Source organism: Passer domesticus, chromosome 15 (genome assembly GCF_036417665.1).
Source record: "Passer domesticus isolate bPasDom1 chromosome 15, bPasDom1.hap1, whole genome shotgun sequence".
Lineage (NCBI taxonomy): Eukaryota > Metazoa > Chordata > Aves > Passeriformes > Passeridae > Passer > Passer domesticus.
This window is the reverse complement of record NC_087488.1, coordinates 4,301,119-4,327,142: the sequence shown is the minus strand read 5'-3', so window position 1 is coordinate 4,327,142 and position 26,024 is coordinate 4,301,119. Positions and strand designations below refer to the sequence as shown.

The following is a 26,024-nucleotide window of genomic DNA, read 5'->3' as shown; positions in this document are numbered from 1 at the left end:
AGAAAGACGCTCGGTCATGTGCTCAGGATCCAGAGGATGAATGAAAATCATGAGCTAAGGAAGCCTTTCCATCAACAGGAGGAACAAGATGAGAGGGGAGGCAGCAACAGCTGTGAACAGAATTCACCTCTGTCCCAGAGTAAGTAGAAAATCTGAATTCAGTTCAGAAACAGCAGCGACACACGTGCACCAGGCTCTGCAACACACGGAATGCAAGGCATTATAGGGCACTGCTTTAAATAAAACACTCTGAAAAGCTTTGTCTATAAACTGTTCAGATGTGCATACCACTGTTTCTGATCCTCATCATTGAGGGGAAGGTTCTAGGAAACACAATGACACACTCCATTCCAAAGTGAGGGACTGGAATCCAGTGGCACTGTCCCTCAAGAGAAATGGATTCTACAGCTGCCTGAAGCATTGCACTTTCCAATCCACAGTAAACTCCTTCCCTGGAAATATTTAAAGATCAACTCCAGAATAATTTCAGTTCTAAATTACACTGCTCCTTCCTTCCTCTTCATCGGGTTTGGATTTTATTTATTCTTTTTGCTCTCATAGTAACATATTACTGAAATACATTTTCAACTATTTTAAGAAAAGAATGTGTTTCTAAAATAATTTTATCTTAGACAAGAAATCTCTTTGAAATAATGTTACAGCTCAAATAAATTTATAGTTCCTGGAACAATATAAGTTGCGTATTTTCCATTTTCTTTTTAGCTGTGTATATAATGAATTTCACAGATTTTGCTGATGCAAACACAACCCAGTCTAAAGAAATTCCTTATCAGTAACAGCAACAGAGACAAAAATCTGCAAACAATGTTAAGTGATAATAAAAGAAGATGAAGAATGGATCATCTAGGCTGTAAAAATCAGCTGGAAGAACCTTTTTTAAGTATAAAAAGGGAGGCAGAAACGTTCTCACCATCATAATTATACTACCCTCACATAATCCAGGCCCAAATTATTTGCATGGACTGGTGTTGTAACAACTGATGGGTTTAGCTCAATTTGGGAGTGGAGGGAGGGGATCTAGGTCTGTGCACCTTGCAAAAGAAAATAAATTTGTCTGCAAAATGTACAGAACAAGAAGGAAAAATAAATAAATTCTTACAAGAGAAGATTATAAAAATTAAATCAGGTGTTTAACACAAATTCACACATATAGAGTAACACATTTAATATCAAAAACATTTCTATCAATGTTTCTATAGCAAAATCATGGACTCATACCAGGGGAGGGTTCAGGAGAGATCTGTGATAGCTTTGGCATCAAAACCAGATAAAAACAGATAAAGAATTTGCAGATTATTTAAATTGTATTATGTCATAGATACAACTATAAACAGAAAGCATTTGGAAGTAATTTGAATATTCTGATCCCTGTCCTACCTGACTTTCAATTAATTCTCAAGACAGTTATTTTATCTGTTCACCACTGTATTTAATGCTTGATTTCACCATAATAAATGATGGGATATTTTTAAAGTATCGAGTGTCTTTTTTTGCTGTGAGAAATGGAAAGCCAAATTTGGCTTACCTTTATCTAAGAATTATCCAGCATATTAATGCAGCTGCCATGGACTAAATTAGAAATCCCTGTGAGCAGTGTCAGATTTTCAAAGCTGGTGCAGGTTTGGGGTTCTGGCTTTGGGTTTCTTCTCCTCTCTATTGATTTCTTTACTCCAGTGAGGATCCTCATGGCAGTCAGTGCCACCCTGACTTGACCTGTGGTGTCCCAGGAGGACTGAGGAGCACAGCCTTATAATTGGAAGGAAATACAGGAGCTTGGCACTGGATCAAGGAAATGCAGGAATTTTGTGTCCCTGAGCCTGCTGTGGTGACAGCCAAACATTAATACCCAGCCTGGCTACTAAAAATAGAAATATTTTGTTGTGCTTGACCTATGGAAATATAACCCAGCCTGTACAGAAACATTCCAAATTTGACCAGTTCATGCTAGGGAAGTTCCAAAAAACTCGTATTCGGTATCTAATTTCAAATTTTTATCACCTTTGAGAACCCCTTTTCTCAAGGAGACTTCCTAGGTAAAATTCTATTTGCAGTGGAGGACAAAGCACAGACAAAACAAGTCACCCAAATCAAGATTTTAAAGCTAACACAGCAGCTGCCTGCCTTCATTTCTGCCGTGGATGGGTGTCATTTGAGCAACAGGCTTCAGTTTTTCCTCCTTTATCTCCTGCAGTCTTACAGTTTTGATGAGTTTGTCCGTAGCTGCTGCTCTGTGAACCTGATAGAATATTTTGCTGACAGACACAGACAATGATTTCTGGTGTGTTCTTCACTCAGGTGGTGGCAATCTGGAAGAGCTTCCTCCCTGCCAGTGCAGCGTGCCTGGGCCTGGGCAGGCACAGAACCTCACCTAGAGAATTATTTTCTTTTTCTAGTATACAGAAAAAGAAAAATTCCATAGCATGACAGTATTAAAAGTCAGGCTCACAAGCAGAAAGCTGCCCACAGTGGACAGACACAAATGTAAAGGATTTTTATCTACATGGCAAATTAAGGCACTGACCACATCATTATTTATAGCTGAACTAAGCAGCAAGTTCTAAATCATTTTGTCACTGATAGCATCACAACCTCTAAGCATCATCCTAAAAGTCTGCAGCCAACTAATAGCAGATTTTTACTGCTGGAAGACATCTTGGCAGAAAGAACTGGACAGCATGGTAAAACTTGGTAAATCTTTGAAAGAGAGGACTGAAATAAATTCCTAAGATTTCACCTCCTCATAGGTATTCCATTGCACAGTGAAGCAAGGTGGAAGTTCTGGCATGGCCGGTCAAATGAGGTATTAATTACATCTCTGTAGAAAGCCCACACTGTGGTAATAAATAAGTAAATAAATAAATAAATCTGAATGAATACATGAATAAATAAATAAATCTGAGTACGTCACCGGGGTGTCACATCCAGGGAACACAAACCCAATGCACAAGCCAGCACACTAGAACAGACATAATGATAGAATATAAAGAGAAAATTAGCTTTATGGAAAGCTCTATATAAGTGTGTGAAATTATTAAACACAGATATTTAGGAAATTAACACCTAAAAAACCAATTTTGCCAAAGGAGAAAGAGCAGGTTTATCCACAGCAGCATCATAGGATCAGGACACTGCACACCACAACCATGGCTATTCTGCAATGTTCAAACACAGCTGAAAACACAGAGCCAGGGTCACTCATTCCAAACACCAATAGCTTCAATTCATCTATGTGCAACTGCACTTCTTGGAAACGTCCTTTTTTATGGAACCAGAGGTAATTTTGAAAGGCAGGATGGGTACATCACAATGGAAATAAAGGCTCTTTACATAAGTACTTTTGTGAGAAAAGGCAGAGAATGAAACTAGGCTCAATCTTGAATCTCCAAATGAGATGGGGAGACTGGGAGATGAAAGGCACCCGAACTTCTGAAGCCCTTTTTGTGTCTGTGCACAGGCACACCAGGAGCTGCTGCTGCTGCCACCAAAGCACAGGGAGCTCTGGGACTCCTGCAGGACATTGGGCAGGAAATGCAAAGAGCACTGGGCTGAAAATCAGCCCAAGTGCACCTGACAATACTTGCACTCTGTGTTTGGACTGTGGGAATGAAGCACAGGCAATCATCTCTCAGTGACTGGAGTGGGATGGTGATAAACAATTCCCACATGAAGAACACCAGAGCTGCACTCATCACCCTCCCAGCTCTGAAAGGCAATGCAGAGCAGGAAGCCTCTGGCTGGATACAAAGCAAGGACCATGGCCCATTTCAGCACCTCCTGGCCTGGCATGGTTTAAACCCCACTGGCAACTCAGATCCCATACAGCCAGCTGCTCACTCCCCACCAGGGGGTGGGGGAGAGAAGAGGGGTAAAAGCAGGAAACATCATGAATTGGGATCAGAACAATTTAATAACTAAAAGAAAATAAGAAACTGTGATGAAAAATTTAAAAAAAAAAAAAAAAAAGAAAAAATAGAGGGAGAGAAGAAAATAAGTGAGGGAGAGAAATAAACCCCAGGAAGAACAAATGGTGCAAATGAACAAGTCACTCCCCACTACATGAGCAGAGCCCAGCCTGAGCTATTCCCTCCTAGCTGAGCATGATTCCCAGTGCTCTGGAATATCCCCTGGGATGGTTGGGCTCAGCTGTGCCCCCTCTCCTCACTGCCAGGGCAGAGTGAGAGGCTGAGCAGCCCCTGGCTCAGTGCAAGCCCTGCTCAGCACCAGCTGGACCATGGGGGTGTGACCAGCACTGTTCTCATCCCAAATCCAGCCCTGCACCAACCCAGCAGGAACAGAGCAGGATGTGGCCCTAACAGAGAGGAACAGCCCTGCTTCACCTTGGGAAACATTTCCCTCTGCACTGGAAGCAGAGAGAAGGCTCCAAAGGGAGTGAGGCTCAGCAGCCTGCACACAAATCCCCTTTTCAGCTCTTCAAGGGTCCCATTCCCAAATCCCAGAACATGCTGAGTGAGGAATTCCATTCATTTTCTTTGAATGGAAGTGGTAGAGAAGATGTAAATTAACTATAAAAATAGTAGGTATCAAGAAGAATAAGCATTCTCCTTTAGACTCATGTTGTGTTGAAGTATTTTATAATCTACCTACATCCACAAATACATCCCTAAACATCAACACCAAATCACTTACAACTACCATTAAATAGTATTTCATCAGTGTATCACTTCATGGCATTTAAAAGACTTTATTTCCATACATCCAAATGCCACAGCAAATTATTTCAAACCAGTAAGAAACACAAATAGAAGGTTATGTGTGGCATCTTAATTTACATTTCAAATTGCAACTAAGTCATGAATGTGGCTTGACATCAGAATGCATGTACTGAATTAGATGAGACCTGTCCTAAATGTGACTATAAACCCACCAGGCTCTGTCACTGGCTAATAAAGGTCTTGCATGCTGTTGATTTTGGAGTTCTCCTCTGCCTGCCTGCTCCCCAGGACTGCACTGCTGCTGGCTGGCCCATGGGAGTCACGGGGCCCCTGCAGATAACTGAAATGTGTGGCACAGCTCTGAGAGCCCTTCCCTTTCCTGCTCCAGCAGAGAGAAAGTTCCCACAGGTGGTGAAGAGGTGAGGCACAACCTGCACCCACTTTTTCTGCAGTCAAGTTGGTTTTGGGTCAGACTTGTGCTGTATTTACAGCCCTGACTCAGCACAGCAAATCAAACCAGTGCCTCTTTCCTCTTTGTTTTCACAGATCCTGTTTGTGAGTTTGGGTTTGGCTCATTGCAACTATGAGGTCAGTGTGTAAAATACTGGATTTTATATATATGAGATACAATTTTATATATATATAATTCTATGTAATTTTTATGTATTGGTTTCAAGTTCCACCCTGATTTCCTATTTATCCCCTAGGCAGCTGTTCTCTGTAATAACCAAGGATTAACAAGATGCCAGCACCTCCATAACCCAAATGATTGGGTTAATCAGCTTCTCACCTTCAGCCCCACCTCCTGCAGGAGGTAAAACAACCAACACAGACTGCAAATCTGCTCTTGCTGGGGCTGTGGGTTAAAGCCAGCTCTGGTTATTGTTGGAGAATGCTTCCTTTAAAGCACAGTAAAATTGGAGAGTCCTCATGGCTAGAGTCATTAGTGGAGATATCACAAGCCCCTACCAACTCTAGAAATAAGAAAGTCTGGATTTCCTCTGAATTCACTTGTAATTGATCAAATTTGGTGCCTAAGAAAATACAAAACTTTCTCTGTCATCCAAAACTTATGGAAGGACATCATTCAGTAGAATTTTTGGTGTTCTAACAAGGTCTAGTCAGATCTCAGTGCAGCCTTTTCCTCAGGGCACTGGTCTTGCAACCAAGTACAATTTCTTAAGGACCCAATGATTTTTCCAATACCTACTACAGAGCACATGAAACAATGGCTTAGAAAATATTAGAAAAGGTACATGGATATGTCACCAAAGTGACATAACAAACCACTTTGGAATAGTCTCAAAATGAATAAATATACTTGGAGTAAAGGAAAAAAGGTCTTTCATTTTGATGAGCAATTACAATTCAGACTAAACAAATGACTCAAACTCAGCCTAGGAAATTTGTAACTAGTCACTGTTCACCATTACCATTCTAGTTTCAGCTGTTACTATTTTAACAGGCACATACGTGTAGAAAATGTATTTTTTAAATTTCATGTATGATTCAAGAGAAGGTGGGAGAGGAAGGGGACATGGTAACTGTAACATTTTCAATTCCCCTAATTCATCTGTGCCAAGTTAAAATTACTATTAGAATTAAGCGAGTTGTTTGATGCTATTTCTTCAGTGCCTTGTGACACCAGTCTGCAAACCTGCTGAGTTTTTGATAAACAGTTTTACTCAAAATAGCTAAATTATTTCACATGTTATGCATAGAATGTTATTTCTATCAAGGTAATGTGTATATTGATATACTACTGAAGTGAGATTCCCTTCCAGAAATAGTATTGTTATGAGCTCCTTGGATGCACAGATGAACAATAATGGAAGTGAAAATCTCCTGGGGCCTGTCTTCAATCTGTAACTTGTTCCAGAAATTCTGTGTTCCTGGAGGAGAACACTTGCAGCTCTTTATTCCAGACTAACTCACCTAATTGCTTCAAGCTGCTTTTCTGTTTGCATTATTTGCCACTTTCTCACACATTCTGAAAGAAACCATTGCCCTTTTTCTGCCAGGCTAATCAGTACCACAACTTTACACTTGCTATAACTGCTAGATAAGGAAAAAAAAAAAAGAGAGAGGGAATAGCAGAAAACATCCTTGCTGCCAAATTATGTATTTTCATTAAGTTCTCTTTCCTTCAGAGGAAAAGAATCTCTGAGGCTTGCATTGATCAATAAAAGGTATTGGAATTATAATGACAGAAAACCAGATCTGTTTAATTTCTTAAAGCATATCCATATCCTTGCAGGCACAGAGCCTCCTCTCACCCCCAGTGCATTGGGCAAACTGAGACAGAACAAATGGAAACTTAACACAGAGAATGCAGAGCTTCCTGTTTTATTCAGGAGAAAATTTCTGCCTGACTTGGGAAGCCATGCATTCAAAGGGATTGAAGTTCAGCATCTGTTCACATAACCAGGATTTTAGTTTTCCATTTGCTGTCATTTCAATGCAGAGTTTCTAAAACAATGATAATGGCTAAAAAGAATATTTAAGAATAAAACAAAATAGAAACTTTTAATTCAGCAGGTGATTTTTACTGTGACAGGAATATCCTTCCTCCTGTCCAGATTCTCTGAATAAGGCTTGAGGAGTCTTTGAGGAAAAGGAAACTTTTTAATATAGTTCCAACCTGAGTGCAAGCATTTACCATTAAGAGACCACAAACTGCTCCTCTGAGACCTTCTCTCCCTGCTCTCACAAAGAGGTTACTTGAGAAGGGACAGGATTTTTTAAATTTCAAATATTAAAGTTCATCAGAAAAAACTATTTTCCATGCAGCCAGCAGAAAATACAAAAGCATGAAATACAAAGGAAAAACCCCAAACCCCATCTTCACAATCCCATTCAATAACTTGGTCTCTCAAGTAATTACAGCAATGCAACAAATCTGACAAACCTTCCCTAACTTGCTCCCCTCAGCCATCCTTTGAGAGAGCTAGAAAAAGGCACTCTGCACATCATCAGGTTAAAAAATCCCCACAATTTAGAATCAAATGTATCTTTTGGACAAACCTCTAACAACAATCCCATCTTATTGAAAGCAATTGGTGATGGTAATTTATCTCAGCTGCAGAGTACAGGACTGAGACAGAGCTCTGTGGGCACACAACACCCCCAGCCAGCACAGACACCAACAAACTGCAGCTCCCAACTTTGCAATGCTCATTTAATGTTGATTTACCACAAGATTTTGAAATGGAGAGGTGTTCACAGAACAGCTGAAGTTTGTTTACTGGTGGGATCTCTGCACATGCCTGGACTTTGGGTCTCTTTCAGGATAAAACTGAAAATGAGCACCATGCCCTAGACATGAAGAAGTTGTCCCCTCTGAGGATTATTTGCACAATTGTCACGCCAGTCCTTCCACTGGGAGCAGCAGCAAAGCAGCCAGCATTTGTGCCACACCTTCCAAGGGATTAGATTTAGGATGCATTACTCAAATAAACAGATCACTGTGCTGAAACACCTTGAAAGACCAGGTTGGCAAGCCATGTGTGACTTCTGATCATAAAAACCACGAAAGGGAAGTAACTCCAGTAACAACTATTAGTTTTTTAAGGTGGACTTTAATTTGGAGAGAATAAAAGGATTAACAAATATAAAGGCACTTTAACCTACATTCTCTCCTGTGGTAACATTTTTAACTTTTGGCCTGTGTTGTCTCTTAGGGGGAATTCCATCATGAGAGCATGAAGGATGTGCAGCTTTTACAAAACAGAGGCACTTCTAATGGCAGTTTCCACCCGTGGCCTTTTGCACTCCCCAGATTGGCTATAAAAGCTCCCTGTCAGCTGCAGTAACATCAGCACCACTGCCCAGAAACTGAGAGGCTCCACAGGAGCAGCTCCCTGCACTGTAACTGCTTAGGGCTGGCTCGGGGCTCTGCAGAAACAGCCTTTTAAAAGCAGTAAAACAGCTTTTGTTCTCTTTTCAAGTAGAAGTAAGCAACATTCAGAAGTGACATGAAAGGGACTCTCAGAGTTTACAGTACTGGAAGTTGTGAGTGACTGTTGCACCTTTTATTTCATACAAATGAAAGCTAAAAAGCTGGGGCAATTTTAGTGGATATTTTGTACTGGCCTCCAGTTTGGGTTAACCAGAATTGCAGAGTGGAGGATCAGCTCTGCTCCCAGAACAAAGTTATCTACCAGTTTTTAGTACAAAGAATGACGTAAACCACAGCCTGAACCCTTGCTGTAAATAGTTTAACTAGAACCAGAGAACTGAATAAAAAAGGAACCCACACAAAGATCACTGTGTCCAAGTCCCTGCTTCTTGCAGACCTTCCTCAAACAAGCTCCCATGACTGAGAGCATCATCCAGATTCTGCTTGAACTCTGACAGGATTTGTGCTGGTGCTTTGGCACTGGAACAGCAGGAAAAAACCCAGGAGCGATTCTTTTTCAAAACAAAGGAGAAACCCTCAAGTTCCCTTATACTTTCTGTTGCTTAATATCTGTAAGGCTGGATACACAGGAAGATCAGTCCAGTGCAGCTCCAGTGTTTCCTTCAAGGTGTTTTTTAACTAAACACAGTGGATGCCAGCCCCTGACATCTACCACACATCTCCAGGAGGGTGTCTCATGAACTGTGGTGCTCAGGGACAACCACAGCCATAAAAGCTGTACCAATTTTAGCTGATACCATTTATTTTCACTTCTGGGCCAATACAAAGGTGTCTCAGCAAACCCAGCCAGCCAAGACCTCAGCAGGAACTTGTCAGGAGCTCAGGTTTAAGATCTGTGCTTGCCTAATCCAGCAGTGGCTGTTCTGGATTTCTCCCTTCACCAGCCACTCACAGCCCTGAGCAGCTGCCTACAAAATGGAATTAGGTTTTGATTTTTTTCAGCTTCTGTTCTGCAGCTAGTTTGCTGCTGGGAAACTCTCAAGCAGCAGATGAACTGCACCTTTCTGATCCCAGGCAAAACTACACACACCAGGAACCAGAGATTAATGATTCTTGAGGCAAAACCAGCAGTCTGTTCCCAAAATCAAGGGAAGAGTCAAATACTGAGGACCAATGAATATTTTAATCAGCTCCTGATGCGTCATAGGTGTTATTTTCCACTTCTAAAAAAATCCCAAAACAAAACCCACAGAAAAATCCCAAGCAAACCAACAGAACCAACAAACACTAAGCATAAACTAAGTAAATATAACAGCTAGTTATTAATGCTTCAGTGGTGGATTTTCAGGCAGTGCCTGAACAGAAATACAAGTGCCCCTCTGGACCATTGTCTCCCTCTGGCTTACAGGTGTAGAATTTGGTCAGTAAATAAACTAAAAGTCAAGGTGGACAAATATTTAATACACAAGGTGAGAGCAGCACATTCAAAGAGACTTCTGACTTTGCATTGCAAACTCCTTGCAGAAACTGCCCCTTTTTACGTGGTCTGTAGGGGCAGGCCCTGCACTGGAACTGTGGCAGACACACCCAGAATCCTGCAAGGGACTCCAGAATCAGAACCTCACAGACAAAATGGCATTTCCTTTTCATTTCCATATGGTGGATTTCCAGAGTGAGCACAGATATTGGTCTGCCAGTCAATGATGGCACTGTCAGTGTTTATTGCTGCCCTGGGTGTGCACAGGCCTGGCACACACACTCACATGTGATGTGTGCTCACACGTCTCCACCAAATACATTTGTAAATGCAGATATTTAGAGCTACACCTACCTGAAGAAACTGCTGCAACACCTTTCACAAGAACCTCACTGATCACTCTTTAGAATAAAACCCTTCACGAGCAGGACAGGATTTGCCAGGGGTTATTAATTATTCTGCAAGCAATTTCTTCATGTCAAACAAACAAACAAAAAACCAACTCCCCCCCCCCCCCCCAAAAAAAAAAAAAAAAAACACCAAAAAACCCCAAAACCAAGAAAAAACAAAGAAGAAACAAGTATGTGTTAAAGCTATATATCCTAAAAGTGATGTTACACAAACAGTAACCACATTAAACACGTGCAGGTACGGACCTTGATTGAAGTGTTCATTTAATATAATTTAGGTATCTGAAATATTCTGCTTACTTGATTAGAGTAGATTGTTTGCATTTTGATTTATTGCTTCAAGATCAGTATTCATTAAGTCACTTAATATAAAGGCACCCTTACAGCTGCTACCCTATTAAAGGTAATCATTTTTTTCCCAGTCCTGTTTATAGCACAGTCACTGTTACACTAAAACAGCCTGGAACCATCTATTAATCACAGCCACAGGTTCCATGTATAACTATCTCCAGAAACAACTCCTGGTGGTGAGGCCTTGTGTTATGCATAGGAATTACAAATTATATTTTGTCTCAAATTCAAATAGTTTCTAGTCTCATGTACTATCAGAGAGGCCCTGGGGTAAACTGTGCAAGAGGGCGATTCCTATTTATATATTGCCTAGAAGTTTCAAAATGTCTTTCCTAGCAGTGTTGTAGGCCTGTGGTTTTTTGTCCTAAGTAAAAGTCTCAGTTTTCACTCAAATCAATGCACTGAAGTCAATGCAATTCCTCTCTAACTTCAATAAACTTTTTAAATTGGAATTGTAAACACAGCACTTTATCTTTCAGCACCACTGGCCAAAGACTACAGACCTGGTTCAATGGTTCTGGCTGATACATTTTACATTTATTCTTTGCCTGGTATCAAAAGGGACAGAATAATCCTTTGATAGTGACATGTAATGAACTAAACCACTGGCCAAAAAAGATTAAAATTCCAGAAAAGCCACAGTATGTGCTTATCCTCTTTGTTTTATCATCTCTGGAAGGTCAGTAAGAAAACACCCTGACACACAAAACAGACAAGATAAAACACACACAAATTGCAGCAAATTGCTGTCAGCTCCTGGGTTTGTGGCATGAGTTTATATCATGTTACCAACACTGAATTCAATTCATCAAAACCCTGTAAACCACCCTGGGGAGCTGTGCAGGAGCCAGCTCTCAGTGGCTCTGAGTTCAGTGGCACTGATTAACAGCTCTTCCAGGATTATTCCACACCCAGGTTTATAGTGCCCACTGTCTGATGTGGACAACCAAACTAAAATTGACCTTCAAGCCGTCCTAAAATATTTATTTTCCTAATCACACAAGTTATTAATAGATGAGGAAAAAGAGGTTTCTGTCTATTCCGTAAGTATATCAACCCATCAGTAGTGCAATAACATTCAGTGGGATTTGTCAAAGACCAAATACAAAAGCATTACCTGAAAATTCCAGTATTATTTCCTCATTTAAATCAATTTTTCCTGTTGCTGGATAATGCCAATTAATCTACTGATATGTCTATCAATAACAAAAAAAGTTTTGCTATACCTCTTCCCTGGTACAATGCAACAGGATTTCAAAGGGCTTTCATCAACACATATTTTGCAGGGTCTGTTTGTAATAACGTTCTGAAAAGCAGCACTGGCACTCTGCAGCTGCACCGTGCTGTTTGCCCAGGGACCAGGCATCACAGCCCCTCTGCTCCTGAGAGGAAGAATTTTTCACAGAACTCCTACTAGTATCCCTTTATGCATCCAATTATATATATTGTTACACTTATTTCTCGTCTTTCTGTGGTTTCTAGCCAAAATCATTACAATTAATGGAAAAAGTTCCATGGCCTCCAAGGGATTTCATCTATTCATCTTTCCATCCTGTCAAGAAATGCTGATGTTTAAAGGAATCGTGGTCCCTGTTCTGTGTAGCTTCATTAAAACTACTGTGGCAGAAGTAGTTCAAAGGCACAAGGTTTTTAAAGCTCTGAAGAAGCTTGAAAAGTTTGCCTGGTAATATATTAAAAATAGATATTTTTAGTATAATAACACTTCAGTGAGGTACTGATCAGGTAGAGAAGATAACAGGGGAATGTGGTAAGAGAAGAGGAGCTACAGAATCTCAGGAGTGAGAGGAAGAAACTTCAGCTCTGCACTTTAAGAGTATCTGTGCAAATAGTGCAGTGTTACATTAAAATTGATTTCAAGTGGACCAAAATTATGATTGAAACAATAATAAATGGTCAGGCTTGGGTCACTGAAAGAAGACAAATCACATGCAGATAAGTCACCTTACAGCTCACTTTTTAACTCAAACTGGAGATGGGGGGAAGAAAATAAATTAAAGTCACATAATACAAGAAGAAAACATCACAATTTCTTCTCCAACCTCTTGAATTTAGTACAGTTACTAAGAGTTATGAAACAACCTTGCATTATTTTGTAAACAAATCCATTTTATTTAAACAACTACACAGGGACCAGAAGCAAAGTGCACCTGGGGTAAACAATGGAAAGTAGGATTTTGGTTTTTTTTCCCTTTGAACATCTCCCACTCTACTAAAACACTGCAAGCAATTCATAAGGCCAAAGGTTCATTGAAGACTGTTATCCTTTGGCCATTTAACTTTCATTTTCCTTAAAATTATCTCCCTCAGAGATTTTATTTATGTTATCTTGACGAACAGCTCTAATATTTGTATGAGAAACATCCCAAATTATGCAAACCTCACCAGTTTCCACTCTGCACGTGCTGCAAGGTATAACAATTTTGAATTTCACTGGGATTTTCTTCCAGCCAAGATGCAGCTGGTGAAACCACTGAGCCTCAGAGGGGTTTAGGGACACAGCACAATCCTCCCTAACACCAGGATCCTGGCATTTTTGGGATGGATGCTGATCCATCACCACACCCTCCTGTCACACCTTGCAGAGATTCTCCCAGGGCAGCAGCAGTGCCCAGTCTCCCTTTATCCTTTCTGTGTTTATCATTAAGGAGAGCAAATAATCTGACTGAAGAGAGAAAGGCTTCCCACATGTTTCTGTCCCACTGAGAGGGAATTAATTCAGTCAATGGGTGCTGATCAGCCCAAGCACAGAACCCCCACCAAGGGCCCAGGAACAGGTTTCAATAATTTTCCTCAACTGCTGTAAAAAGCAATGTCACATTAATATTTTCTGAAAAATCCCTTCGCCCAGGATTTTTCTCCAGGAAAGCTGAGAAGCCTCAGAGAAAAGGAAAACAATTCTTATCTCATTTGCTTCTCCTGTGTTGTGCTGTTTTGGAATGTGTTTGGAGATTGTTTCATTGGGTTCTGCTGTGAGTTGATTTGACTCAATGGCCAGTCAGGGCCAAGCTGTGTCAGGGCTCTGGAGAGAGTCACAAGATTTTCATTATCTTTTTAGACTTATGTAAGTATCCTTTCTGTATTCTTTAGTATGGGTTAGTATACTGTTCTCTAATACAATATAGTATAAAATATTAAATTAGCCATCTGAGAACATGGAGTCAGATTCATCATTCCTTCCTTCCACAAGGGTTCCCACAAATACAATAAAGTAAGAATGCAGTAAATAAAGATACCAAGTCATTTGGTGGAGTTGGACAAAGGAAAAATGAAAGCACTGGGAAGCTGCTGCAAAGGGCAATGCTACAGCCTGTCAAAGTACAGGCAGTGGCCAGAGCACTCTGTATTTACAGCAGTTAAATACACATGTCAGTACATCAGCCTGTCTGGAACTGCAGGGCTTGATGAACAAACACAAACCACATCCCTTCTGCTATATTTTGCTCAGAATTTCCTACCATGCAGAACTAAACTGGTGGTTTATGTGCCCACTATGACACTTCCCAAACTTTTGATTACAGTCTGAGAATGTGTAATTGATACACAGATCCCACCCAAACATATGTGTGTGAATGGAACTGACACAAGGGTATGAAAACTGAAACCACAGGTTAAAAACCTCCACTTCTGCATGGGTAAAAGCTTTTCATATAGCAATTGTCAAAAATCCCATGCGTCTAGAATGACAGAGCATGGAAATATAAGCCACTACTGGAGAAAAAAATTCTTGGCAATAACCATTATCAAGAATAAAGTACATGGTATTTCATTTTTATCTTTTTATGCTATTTCCCCCTCACACTCAATTAACAAATTGCATTTTTATTTTTATTTACAGGAAAAGATTAATGCCCTCCCCCTTAAGGACACTACTTGTTCCCAAACCCATCAAAACTGCCTTTCCCTGGTGCCAAGGACCATCCACAACCACCTGGAGCTCCTTCCCAGGTATCCCAGCAAGGCTTTCAGAGGGGCTGCTGGGAACACAGCCATGCATCATTCCTCCTCTGCTCCCTGGTACTTCCCAGAGGTGATGCCAGGCACAAAGGCTCCTGCATCCCACGAGAGCCATCCCCTGACACCAGCAGGCTGAACGCTCCACTGGCATTTGAGCCATCATTCAAAGGAAACACGGAATTTCTTTTATAACCCTGCAATAGGCACCAATTCTTCACTGAGCCATTTTTCATATCTCAGCTGTAATTCCACAAATAAGCCTTTTAAATCCAGCAAGTGCCTCCATGGCGTGTCCCAGCCCCCCCTCGGGCAGGGCTGGAAACAATCCACACGGCACTTCCAGTTCCCGAAGAAATGAGCAAAAAATTGTGTGCAATTTTTCTTCTTAGTGTTTGAAATTATTCTGCTGTCCATGTGAAATGACCACTTTGGTCCTCAGTAAATTCTTTAATGAAAAGAAGAATACAAAAGAACAGCTTTATTAGCCTGGGATATGGAACACAGGGCTGAAGGTAACAAAATGGCACTGATGAGATGAACTGCATTATTTCCAGTCTCAATCTGGTGTGAACAGAATGAGAGATTTTCTCAACGTTTTTGGGAGGGGGAGTTGCTTGCTCACTGTGCAAGCTTTGAATTTCAGCACTCACTTCAGAACATATTGCAGCTCTGCCCTTCTTTTGCCTAAGCTTTGAATTCCCACAGCTACAGGCTGGAGCCTTTCCCCAGTGATCAGAGATGGACTTCATTTCCATATGCAGTACTTAGCTGTTTCTTTTATCCATCTCTCTCCTAAAGATGATTTCCACACATTATATTTGACCACCATCTAGAATTTCCCTTTGAAATTCTTTGGGAATGAACAGAGCCATTGGAGCCCTGGCACAATTAGGGGACTATAATTTCTCTGAGTCAAATTGATGAAGCAATCAAGGCCTGGATTCTTCTTTGAATACAAAAAGACAGAAGTGTAATAAAAACAGTTTATTTTTGTTTCAGTAAAATCTATATTTGAAGTCTTCTACCACCTTCTCAAGCATTTAACTAGACTAGAAACTTCCTTATTCCTGCTGCATGAATCAACATTTTCAGAGAAAGCTCCCAAACGAGGCTCTGGATTTAAAATCTTATCCCAACACTTTTAACTGTGAACTTTGGCTACATCACATTTCTTCTCAGACCCTACCAGGTACCAAGCATGAATACCTAGTGCTCCTACTGCCACATCTCAGCAACCTCTGCAGCTCAGAACTTCTCAATTTCTTAACCCAGCACACAAAGAAAGCCAGCTATTTTCTGCCATTAGCCCTCTTCTCAGCTTCCTGCTTTTCTAAAAAATTCAAGTTTCTCTGTTTCAGTCTCTAAAGACCTAAAAATCACTTTCCTTCTTGAAAAAAACCAATTATTTAAAGTATCTGTCATTGAACAACTATATGATATATTTTATACAGCTATGGGGAAACATGTTCTGGTTGGTTTGATAATCATGACTGAGCAATAAATGAAAAGATAAAAAAAAACAAACCCAGAACTTTGAAGCTTATTGCAAAACCAACATTGTTTCTATCATATGGATTTTGTTTACAAACCTCAGAGAACCCACAGGAATACAAAAACATCCTCCAGCATTTCAGCACTAGTCACAAAAATCCTGTGTGTGCATCCCCTCCCCAGCACAGCAGGCAGGCCAAATGCACAGTTCCAATTTTAATATTTATAAATTGTTAAACATGCTCTTTATCCTATTAAGCCATCATTCAAATTAACTTCCAAACAAGCCATTCCCATTAAACATGCCACTAAAACAGAGCTTCTGAAATACAGGAAAAAAACAAAAATCCCCCTTTGAACTATCAGACAAACAAGGAGTAGGGAAATATCCAGGAAAAAATTAAATTAAGGGAATTATTCTAAGAAATGGTTAACACTTCATCCTTTTGCTGTGTATGACTTTAGGAAGGAATCAACTTCCCAGAGCTGCTGTGCCCTTTCCATTTCCCATTCCTGGCCTGGCAGCACTCCGGGGTAGGAAGGGAACTTACAATGTTCAGAGCTTTACCTGAAACATGAAACTAGAAGATTTTGAATAGTTTTGAAAGAGAATTCACAAGTGACTATCACTTAAAGCAAAAACCCCAGGTTAGGTCCACCACTTAGGTGTGGGACTCTCATTATTACACTGAGGAAACCTTGGGCACCTCTCTTGGTGCCTGTGTGCTTTTACTCCAGGCACAGCAGCAGCATCTCCTCCGTCACTGGTACCAGAGTTGGGAGGCTCACTCCCTAAAGGCTGCTGCACTGCCCAGCTGGAGCAGCCTCATGAAATGCAAACAGAGATGAACCTCCAAAGAGAGGCAAACCCAAGGCCTGTGCTCCACTGGAGCCCCCAGAAGGCTCTCTGCCAGTTCACCTTAAAATGCCAAATCAAAGAGAGCAGCAGCAGCCTGACTCAAACCATTACTGAGAGAAATCACCAAGACGTGCATTGGTATCTAACCCAACCTGCCCAAAAGCCAGGGAGAGGATGAGCCCAGGAGCATTGCTGGCAAAGGAACAGAGACAGAGAGAGCAAAGGGCTGAGGCTGTGAGGCAGGGAAATTGCCACTGGAAGGGACATTAAAAAAACCCTCGTGTCAGGTCTAAGACTGAAAAGTCCTTATAATTTCTACCCCTGAGAATACAGAAATAATCAGGAAGGGGTGTGTGCTTCCCTCCCACTGCCAGCCCACACAACCCTGTCCTTTCTAAACCAAGACAAGGATTTTTTTTTTCTTATCACAATTTTTGTTATTCCCTGAGCATGACCATAACTCTGAGAGGAGCCTTCTTAACTCCTAAAACCAGGATTAATTTATTATGGCAACTGGGGAAGAGAGAGCAGGGAACAAACATTTTCCCCAAAAGCATCAGGACTGGCAGCCTACACATGGAAATGCTGAACATTCTGATTTTTTTTCCCTGCCTGCATTCCAAATTTCTCAGTTTTCTCTTCTCCTCATTCTCTCTCTGTCACTACACCAAATGACACACTGCCCCATTTCCTGTAAGCAAACATCAGTGCAACTCCAGGGCACAGCACTGTGACAATGATCTTGCACCACAGATCCTTCTGCCTGCTAAGTGCAAGGCAAGAATAGTCCTAGAAAAATGTCATATTACAAAAAAAAAAATAATAATTACACTTGAACTCACATTTGACCCATAGACAATTCAGCTCTTGCATGGATCAATTATGTAAAGCCAGTGTGGCTAGAAGGCAAATCCTTTCAAAAATTGCACGAGAAACAGGATGAGGAGGAAAACACATTTACCAATGATCCCTTAGCACTTACCAGAAAAATTAAAGCATAGTACAAAACATTTTTTAAATAATTACTTCTAATTTTCATCCTATTACCTTTTAATTTTTTCTTCAGAGACATAAAAATGATGATTTTTGGTAAGACTGTGAACAGCACCAGAAACTTGCATCCTGATGTCTCAGAAGAAAAAACATTCCCCCACTTCAACCATTAAACCCTCCAGAGACTCGCTAGGTTCTCTGAGCACTCAGAAACCACCACTGTGCTCACACTTCAACCACACTTCAGACATTTCATCATGTCTGCATATTTATTCCATAAAAATTAGGTGTTTCTGACTTTAGTTTTCAAGTTAAGCTATGTTGCTTGTCCTAAAAATCCAGATTTGACATATTATTTTTATATTTTAATTCTGGCAGACCATGCCTTTCTTTTCACTTTTTTTTTTTGACTGTTAATTCAGTTGAATAGAGCAGCCTATAGTTTTATAGGTGCTGCTCAGCAACAGCAGCTCTGTGCTACATTTAGATGTCCACTCACGCAAGCCTACAGACATAAAAGTTTCATAAATAAATACATTTTCAAGGTGACTTTCTTTAAAACAGCTCAATTCAAAGATAACAATTTCTGCCTTCTGGCACTTATCCTAAAAAATATTCATTTTGCATGAGTAAGTCCGTGTAAAAGGCAAAAAGATGCCACTACTGCTTTTAAAAATAGTTGGGGAATAAAAAAGAAAGGAAGTTACATATTTTCTAAATTCCTCTGTAGATAATGCCACGGGAAATTTGCTCTGTTACTTCAACTAGACAAGATGTTAAGGTCAGCCTTGGGCTCAGCTCAGCAGAGCTCGGGCAGAGGCAGAGGATGTTCCAGGCTCTCCCTGTTCCCTGGATTCTCCCAGCAGGGTTTGCAGGAGCTTTGGTGGCTGCAGAGCAGAGGGGCTCAGAGCCAGAGCTGCCAACTGCCCTGGCTGGGGGTGCCACCCTGCCAGCAGCTGCTCGTGGCATTAGGAATGGGTTTTTAAATTAAAAATAAAAGGAAAATGAATGAAAATACTGTATTTCTTTCAAACATAGTGAGAAAAATAGCCTAATTATTAAAAGGATGAAAAGAAAAACACACTGTTGAGTAACCATTGTGGTTGGTTTGTGGGACCAAAGGAGAGAAACCTGGGGAGCAAACATGGTTCTGCCACTGCACCATGACAATGGGATCCCTCCTTTCAGAGTGATGCCTCAGGATTTCAGCTTCTCTATTTCTCATGTATTTGTAACCCTGCAGTTTTTAGTGTATAACTCCAAACTCCACACACAGTGTGAGCTGCTGTTTTCCCATTTTGGGCAGACACAACAATTCCTCTCCAGGCCTGGCAATCAAGGACACCTCACTGCCTCAGGCCTGAGAGATGGAAACAAAAGTGAGCTGGGGGGAGCAAATTTGGGGTAAATTACTTCATTAGCTGGAGCTGTAATTGGAAGAGTAACCCCCAACATGCAAATGAACCAAACTTAAAAATATGAAAACCCACAACCCATCATTCATTTCTTGGGTGTAGCCCCTGGGGGGCTCTGTCTCCCCTAAATGTACCTGAAGGTCCTTAAACAAACAGAACTGCTTTTTATTCCCTTAATTCTGTCTGGCCTCTGGTTTTTAGGTAGCCCAAAAAGGCATTAAGAGAGTCAAGTTAATTAAAGGCTGACTCCTGAGTAAGTGTAGGGAAACCACAGCTCTGCCTTCTGCAGTGCCTACAGAGTCACAGGGAGAGAAACACAGCCAAAACCCCAGCACACACAAAGATGGTTTCAGAAGAGGAGAAAGAAGAAGTCATGTTGGACTGCATTCTCTCTTTTCCTGCTGACAAGCCTAACACAGAACACAACACACCCAGTGACATAAAATTTACATTAATGGAGCTAATGCTAAAAACAGCACAGTGCAGCTGACTGACAAGCTGGCATTAAATCAATGCATTGGCTTCTGCATCTGCTGCACAACTTGGTTTCCTGGGATTTTTGCTTGAATTAAGATGCTACAAAAGGCGCAGGGGGGGAAGATTTGTTTTCTTGTGGGTAGTGAACTTGTTCTCAGCCTTTGTGATGTTGTTTGGGAGCACAGTGGTGCTCCTGCTGTCTCTGCTGCTGCCTGGGTACAGAGCTTTCTCCTCCTCCCAGGAGGTGTTTCGTACCTCCAGTAAGTGATGTGCAGGTTCCTCTACAGCACCCACAGATGGACGTGCCAGGATGTCTGCACAGATACATTTAGTGCACATATCCTGCAGGATACAGCAGCCTTCATTCCATGATGAAATATGAGTTGGTGGCACTGTTGGTTGTCAGACGAAGTACAGAATTACACAGACTGGGAATTGTGAAATCTAACATTCATGGCAAGTCTTATTTCTCTCTCTTTGTACTACACAGGTTGCTGGAAACCATTATCTCTAAGGGAATGGGGCCACAGAAAAGTTTACAAAAATGCTGCAGAGACTACGTTTGGAAAGAAGGAAAAGTTAAATCTATATTGTAAAGTAGCATTCTTACGTATGTGAGAAGCACATTTTAGAGATCTCTCTAGATCCAACAACTGCTTTCCCTTCCTGGTGTTACCCAGTTATCCATGTTGTTAAACATAGATTTGAATCCCCACATTACAGGAAACCAGCTCTGCTCCAGAAAAAAGCAGTGGTGTGACATTTTATATTTGAATTATGTTAACGTTGTGAAGACACGAGTTCTTCTAGCAGTTCCCTTTCTTTCAGTTTCCCTCTAGGCAATGTTAGAACAAATTTCCCTCTTCTCATCTACTGAAATTCAATTTTTTCTATTTAGAAGGCAAAGGAGACAACAGACTATCAAGAAGAATTTCTCTAGAGTAGAATTGTTTGCATCTATTGTTGGCATCATACTTGCATTAAACATACATTCTACATGCAGTTGTCCCTATCTGAATTAAACTTTAGAGGAAAAGTCCTTACGCTCATTGCTCTGTGTGCCTCAAAAAAAAAAAGCATCAGAGAATGTAAAGAAGAGAGACATTAATGAGAGATATTTAGAAATAATTAGACGGGTCACCTTTTATTTTTAGTATATGTACCTTTACCAGCTACTCAGAGAACAAGACTTATGGTTATCAGAGTACTACGACAATCATGCCAATAAGTTAATTACTATGAAATAAATATACTGCTATAACTAATTTTCATATCCAATTGATGGATTTTTATTTTATTCCTTTTTCCCCAAGAAATCAGTGTACTCACAGGTTTTCATGAGAGTTCAGATCTCATTTTGGCACCCAAAGGAGAGCCAGACTTTGCTGAGAGCTCGGTGCCTCGCAGAGCAGGAACTGTGAGGAGCTGAGCTATTTTCAACATCTACCAGCTGCTGTGTAGGTTGAGAATATGAAATTCTGAGCTCTTTAAAAGCCTGGCCTTACCTAACTAAGCAAGAATCCTAAATCTAGGAAATTACAGTTCCTTCTGCCGTGTCCTTTGTCCTGCTGAAAACTCCCACTTTTAGTGCATTTCAAGAACTTTGCATTCCCATTATTGCCACCAGGCCCCTCGCTGCCTCCACGAGCAGCTCTGACCTTTCCAACACATCCTTCTTCAGGGAGAAAAGGTTATTTTTCTTTCCCTGCTTTAATAGCAAAGTTGCCTCATTACTGGCACTATCAGAATTTTAAACTGAAATAATGCTCACACTTGGCTCAGGGGGCTCAGAGGGCTCTGCCAGTGTCACCCCAGGTGTCACCTCACCTGTCTCCCCCTAGGTACAATCCTCACAGCCTGGAAAACAGAGCCAGCTTCTCTCTGATCAGGTGGTGACAGCCCTTGTTCTTCCTCAAATTAGGACAGCACCAGATTTATAAAAATACAGAAATGCCAATCATTATCAATACCCTATTAATTTTCTGGGCAGTAATAGCACCAGGGTCATTACAGATAAAGAAAAAACAGTCCAGAAATGAGCAGGCTGTGCTCTGCAGACACTCCAGTTGCAGCAGCACATAATTCACATGGAGCACAGTGCACAGGCATCAGCTGTTCTTCTGGAACACCTCACTTTCAGGATTTCTTTGCAATAGATGTTGCCTTTCTCACTCTACAAACTTTTGCTCTCTCACCACTTTGCCTGCAGAATCAAACTCGAGTATTTTTTTCAAAGCTTCCTTTCTTTTCAAATACTTCTTGGGCAAAATGCTTGGATTTGAAACCTACTTTTTAAAATGAAGAATTAAACTACACAAAGGATTGCAGCAGCCTTTTGATACTTTGATGATTTAATCAAGCTTACATTTTCCTACCCCTTTTTTCTGATTTTTTTGAGATGAAAGAGATAAAATATGTTTTCTGCAAAACAGTCCACTAATTTACATGGTCTGCAAAAGGCCTTAACAATTTCATAATAATGATTGAAAAACCACAATTATTTATGTAAACCATCAAGAGCAGAGACACAATCCTGTTTCCTGTCAGTGGAAAATGAAATATTTTAGAGACATATCGAGAGAGACTTCTAGAGATGTGCAACCAGTGCTTTAAATCTTTTTTCAGAGTTATTGTCAAGAGAAATTCAGGTGAGGTTTCCAGTTTGAGCCAACATTCCTAAAAGCTTCACTTGGATTGCACTGACACAATCTTATAAGTTCAGGCAGTGCACTTTGGTTTATGCAACAGCCCTGCAGAAAAAAAATATTTTGAAGAGATTTGAGATTGTCTTGTTTTTAAACATGAACTGAAAATCTCTAAACAAATTATATTAGCAAAATTATCACCACTACCAGACAGCTACATTCCTCATGTTAATTTCAAATATATTTTAAATTTAATTCCAGTTGTCACATAAACTATTATGCACATTTTGTAATCATGCATCTCTAATCAACTTTAGATCCCAAATTGCATTTGTCTGGAAAGTTTCAGGCTTTGGATTGCAGAGTCATGAAACCAAACCTTTGCTGACACTCACATACCTACTAGGTGGAATAGAGGCTCCTCCTCCCCTTCCTAGGCTACATGAAATAACAATTATCCTTTACATTTTCATCAAAGAAATTGTATAAAAAGGATTTTGGAAGTGCTGTTCCTCCAAGTGTCACTGTCATATTTTCTGAAAAATCCCTTCGCCAGGATTTCTTCTCCTGGGAAGTTGAGAAGCCTCAGAGAAAAATGTAAATAATAATTATCTGATTTGCTTCTCCTGTGTTTGGCTGCTTCGGAATGTGGTTGGAGATTGTTCACCCACAGGTGTATGTTGGATTGGTTCCATGTGAATTGTTTTTACTTAATGACCAATCCCAGTCCAGCTGTGTCGGACTCTGAGGAGTCAGTCACGAGTTTTTATTATTCATTCTTGTTAAGCCTTCTGATGTATCCCTTCTCTATAGTTTAGTATAGTTTTAGTACAGCATTCTTTAATATAATATCTTAATATAATAAATCAGCCTTCTGAGAACATGGAGTCAGATTCATCTCTTCCCTTGTCTTGGGGACCCTCACAAAAACCACATCCAAGCACTAGGAGGAAACTGAAACCCCTACAGAAGGTCAGGATTCTGCAGGTGAAGTGGAGCATCCCAACCCTTCCCAATGGCGTGGGAAAGGGGCTGTGGGTGCCCAGGGCTGTGCCCACGGAGTGAGCAAAGCCCTGGAGATCAGAGTGCTGACCACAGCAGAGCCCAAGGATCAAACATTCCCTGGACACACCGCAGCGTTTGCTTGGCCCCTTCCCACCAGCAGACTCCTCTTGCACACTCCCTGAAGGACCAGGCTGCACTAAAGTGAATTTGAAGGTAAAAAAATGTCATTTATTAATTTGCCTCTTCCCCCCCCCCCCTTCTTTCTTGGCAATCAGCTGTGATACATAACCTGAATTTTAATACCAAATTACAAGAGCACAGTGTAAATGGCATACTCAAAAATGCAGACTTTCCCTTTTCTTTTAGGTAAAATTAAGCTAATCTGCTTTGACAGAAGAGGGCTCTTTGGAACCACCTAGTGAGTCTCCCAAATATGAAGCAGTAACTCAAATGTCAATTACTTTTCCAACAGCAGACAAATTGCTGGCACACTAATGCAATTTAAGGACAATAATTAGATAACAGGACTACAGAGTGTACCAGGTGACAGAGTTTCTGAGATAATAGAATCTAGTGTCCTACTTCTTAAATATTAACATCATTCCATTTCAGTCAATCGGTTTATGGTAATTTTAAAAGGGCAAAGCAAATTCTTTTTATTGCTAATAATATTGTGCTTCTCCAGCATTAGCTTTGAAGGTTAGCAATTTACAGGGTCAAACCTTAATTATATTATTTCCTTTTTATTTACTTTTCTTTTTTAATCTTTCCTCTTTGAAGTCTTTTCCTATTATAGAGATTTTAAAGCACTTTATTAAAAAAGCATTGAAACTCTTGAAATGTGAGTTCACTGTGCTCCACAGAAAGGAGCCAGGTTTGTCACAGCACTCATAACATTTTTGTTAGACCCATTTGGAAATCCACAAACTTTTCCCACAATCACTTTTTGTTATAATTGCATTCTAGTCTGAGTGGTTTGGTTATGTCAGGCAACCCATGATGCCATGTGCCATGTCCAAGGCTCTGCAAAATAAATGCAGTCCAGTAGCACTCCATAAATATTCCAGGCAGAAGAAATCTCCCTGCTTTAGCCACAAGTACCCATATCACTGAATTTCACTTTGCATCATGAATTTATATTGGAATATTCTTCCATTCCCACTTTTTTTTCCTCATTAGTCAGCCATGGAACATTTGTTTTCAACAAAGACTCTGTAATTCTCAACACCAAACCTCCTTTCATCCATAAAACTAACGCCCACTGACACAGTGAAATATCTCCACTCTGACCAGAGAGACTAGCTCCTGGACAGGGGTGGGATTTACCTGAAATAATGTTTAACTTCTCAACTGAGACCACAACAAAAATGCAAATTTGTGTTCTCTGGGTTGTTTTTAAGTTTTCAAGTGACTAAAGACAGGAAAAAAAATCATAACACAGACCATGAAAAATTGTGTTTCAAAACATACTTTTTTCCCATCTTAAGCAAAATAAAACCCTTAAGTGCTGCATTAAGAACCAGCCAAGGCTTTCAGAAATGTTTGTGCCAGTCTCCCAAAGCCATGCTTGTATTCTTTACTAGCCTTGTGCAATGCAGTTTTATCCATTCTGAAGAGACTGTTAACAGACACATGAAAAAGCTGTGATCAATTGTACAGGTTTTGGTCCTTCTCTTTGGGAAATATTCAATATCATAAAGTGGTTTGCTAAAGAAAAATCAGAAAGTACAGCAAAACATGAAGATAATTCTTTCTTAGCCCTGGGGAGCCTGTGAGCCTACAAAGCTGAGCCTGCCCAGGGATCACTGGAGTACCCTGCAAGAACAGGCTTTTCTCACTTTTTGGTCATACACAAACACTATTGTGATTTATCACGTCCCACTGCCTGCACTGTGGCAGATAATGATCATTACCTGCCTCCACTGTGGTTTGTTACCCTGCTGATAATCATGGATAAGGCACTGCCTGGACTTCCTCACTTCATCTGCAAACACTTCAAACACTGACCAAAAATGCAGTACTGCCGATACAGCTGTGTCATCTCTGCTCACGATTCCCCTGGTTTGCCATGTGGAAACAGATCTGTGGATAGCTGAACAATGTATCCTGACATCACCTCGGTGCTTCTTTTCAACAGGAGAATTCTTGTTCCTTTTGACTGGCAGGGAATACGGATTTGTGAAACCAGCAATGGAAATGCACCACGCCGAGGACTGGGGTATCAGAGCGGTCATCTCTGCCAAAGACCTCCAGGAGCCTCAGCCAGAACAACCAGAACCCCAAAAATGCCCTTGTGTATTATCTCAGAGCCCTGGAACAAACCCAGGGCTTCACCTGCCACGGTCAGAGTGGAACAAAGCCTTTTGGAAAGAG

The 26,024-nt window shown here is 40.7% G+C and overlaps 1 protein-coding gene across 19 annotated transcripts in view; it reads right to left on the bottom strand.

Annotated features, from left to right (window-relative positions):
- The window catches only part of RBFOX1 (RNA binding fox-1 homolog 1), a 1,139,646-nt gene that overhangs the window by 666,976 nt on the left and 446,646 nt on the right, over nt 1–26,024 (bottom strand). The window contains exon 1 of one of the 19 annotated variants that reach the window (XM_064390397.1): nt 21,331–21,398. The exons of the other annotated variants lie outside the window; for them this stretch is intronic. The gene's annotated coding sequence lies outside the window, so the exon portion shown is untranslated. Of the gene's footprint in view, nt 1–21,330; nt 21,399–26,024 lie in introns of those variants that run through there. 19 annotated transcript variants of the gene reach the window in all.